The sequence below is a fragment of the Mus musculus genome, chromosome 8, assembly GCF_000001635.26.
Source record: "Mus musculus strain C57BL/6J chromosome 8, GRCm38.p6 C57BL/6J".
Classification (NCBI taxonomy): domain Eukaryota; kingdom Metazoa; phylum Chordata; class Mammalia; order Rodentia; family Muridae; genus Mus; species Mus musculus.
The window spans coordinates 113,061,201-113,064,375 of record NC_000074.6 but is presented as its reverse complement, the minus strand read 5'-3'; positions in this window follow the sequence as shown (position 1 = coordinate 113,064,375).

Sequence of the window (3,175 nt, the reverse complement as noted above, 5' to 3'; positions counted from 1 at the left end):
ATCCCCAATCTGGGATTCAAATAAAAACATATTCTTATACTATTTCTGTGTTTTCCAAAGAAACCAAAGCTCCAACATTACTACAGCATTCTATCTTAGAAGATAATTTATACACATCATTTCTGCCTTTGTTTAGAATCTACAAAAAAACAAAAACAAAAACAAAACAAAACATTATTTGAATGTGTTGATCATGAAACCCAGAAGCTCAGAACATTGTGACTTTCCCATAATTTTGACACATTACTTTCTAAGAAATATCTCATTCACCCATCTCCAGTTCTCTCTGCTAGTCTTGGAATGTGGCTTTAAAATAAAAATATATTTTAATCTATAAGTATTCCCTCCAATATGATTTTAAAAAATAAAAATTTAGATTATACATAATGGTGTTGAGTCAATCTTATCTGTATGATTCACCCTTAACGGTCTCTTTTGTACTTTGGTATGATTGATGTTTATATAATATTGCTATTCTTCTCAAAGTTCAAATAGTCTGAAAATATACAATATCTCCTGAAGGTAGGCACAATAAATTGAGCAGATTACACAAGATAAAAAGAATTAAAAATTCCAGTATGGAGGATTGAGCGCCTCACAATGCCCCACCTCTAGCTAAACAAAAACTAATAGCAGTGGCAACAAGTGTTGATGGGGGAGAGTCACTTTCCTTTGAATGTAGCAGTCACTGGTAGGTTTTCCATGCCTCAGTGAACAACTCCACCTACTTGTACATATGGGCAGCACTAACTGAAAATTATAATTGTAGGCTATAAAGAATATAAAATATTTATCTTGTAAGGTGGTATGGGTCAAAGCTGGAAAGAGGAACTAGGAGATGAATATGACCATGATATGTTGTAAACATGTTTGAATTTTTCAAAACACAAACAAAGATCATGAAAAAGATAAAGATCCCAGTCCAAAGTAATTATGATTAAAATGTCTTATAAAACGTACAAAGCATAGGATAATGCCAGATAAATCCTAAGCCATTAAAACCAATTGAAGGCTGGGAAATACAACCCAGAAGTGGAATGAATGCTTACCATGGTGTCAAGGATCTGTGTTTTCTTCTTAGAACACCACTAACAAATTGTGGGGGGTTGAAAGAAAATAGTCCTCATATGAATACTTGGTCCCCAGTTGATGGACTTGTTTGGAAAGATTGGGAGGTCTGGCCTTGTTACAGGAGATCGATTTGAAATTTCCAAAGACCACAAATTTCAGGTTGTTTTCTCTCAGCCTCTCATTTTTGGATCAGTTGTGAGCTCTCAATGAATGCTGCAGATCCACCCCTCCCTGCTGGTTGCAATGTCCCCTACCATGATGGTTATCTTAGTAAGGGTTTTACTGTTGTGAACAGACACCATGACCAAGGCAACTCTCAAAATGGACATTTAATTGGACTGGCTTACAGGTTCAGAGGTTTAGTCCATTATAGTCAAGGCAGGAACATGGCAGCATCTAGTCATGTATTATGTGAGAAGACCTGAGAGTTCTACATATTGATATAAAGGACACTAGGAGAAGACTGTCTTGCAAGTGGCTAGGAGGAGGTTCTTAAAGCCCATCCCCACAGTGAGACACTTCCTCCAGCAAGGCCACACCTCCCAATAGTGCCACTCCCTATGAGTCAAGCATATTCAAACCACCACAACAGTTATGGGCAAATTCTTTGAAACTGTGAGCCTCAAAGTGTACTTTGTCATATCATATCATAGCAATACAAATAAGGCACAAGCAAACAGATAAACAAATCCTATAAGCTTGGGAATATTCAAATTTGACTCAAACTTTTGCTCGCAGGTTTTTTGTTGTTGTTGTTGTTGTTGTTTTTGTTTTTGTTTTTTTCTTTTTCTTTTTCTGCTGGGATGTGTTATTCTTATTACTTTTTAAAATTAGGTATTTTCTTCATTTACATTTCAAATGCTATCCCAAAAGTCCCCCATACCCTCCCCACCCCACTCCCCTACCCACCTACTCCTACTTCTTGGCCCTGGTGTTCCCCTGTACTGAGGCATATAAAGTTTGCAAGACCAAGGAGCCTCTCATCCCATAGGGTTTCTATTCCTGCACAAACATCATAACCAGGAAGCAGTTAGGGAGGAAAGGGTTTTTTCAGCTTACATTTCCACATTGCTATTCATCACTGAAGGAAGTCAGGATGGGAACTAAAGCAGGTCAGGAAGCAGGAGCTGATGCAGAGGCCATGGAGGGATGCTACTTACTGGCTTGCTTTCCCTGACTTGCTCAGCCTGCTCTCTTACAGAACCCAAGACTACCAGCCCAGAGATGGTCCCACCCACAAGGGGCCTTTCCCCCTTGATCACTAATTGAGAAAATGCCCCACAGCTGGATCTCACAGAGACATTTCCCCAACTGAAACTCCTTTTTCTGTGATAACCCCAGCTGTGTCAAGTTGACACAAAACTAGCCAGTACATGCCCTATGGCATTCTTAAGGTGGAATGGATAGTATATATTCAGCAATTCCATATCCCACAAAGACTGCTTATGAATGCCTCCATTTTGGTTGCCTTCTTCTTCCAGGTGTGCTGACAGAAAGAACATACTGAGGGTAGGATGAGCAGCAGCTCCTTTCTGAGTCCCCACATTTTCACCAAGTGCCACCTGGTCTGGTGATGGAAAGGGGACTGAGGACCTGGTAGCAGAACACAGACTTAGAGGATGCTTTTGTTAATTGGCTTCACTCTCTTCAGACCCAGAAGATGCTGAAAACAGATTCATTCATTCTCTCTCTCTCTCTCTCTCTCTCTCTCTCTCTCTCTCTCTCTCTCAGGTTTTTTGACTTCTTTAGAACCCTTCTTGCCTGTCAATCTGCTGGCTGAACCCTGCTGCAATCCTTGATGTTTTCTATAATATTCCTAACCAAATATCTCTCAAACCCCAAGTTTAGAGGAAGTTTGAACCACACAGAAGGTCAATGAAATTCTATCTTCCTAGAAAATTTACTTGCTCGGGCATCAAAATAGATCCAGGCTGACTCTTGCTACACCGAATTCCACATCTGATTTGGGGGTGGGGGGACTGGAAGGTGTGCACACACTTGGTCCCTATTCAGAGAAACTCCTGAGCAATCCCCTGCCTAGTGCTTTTTCTTATAAATTTTGTCCTTATCCCTTTAAGCCTTTACAATAGTTTTCTTGTTGTTG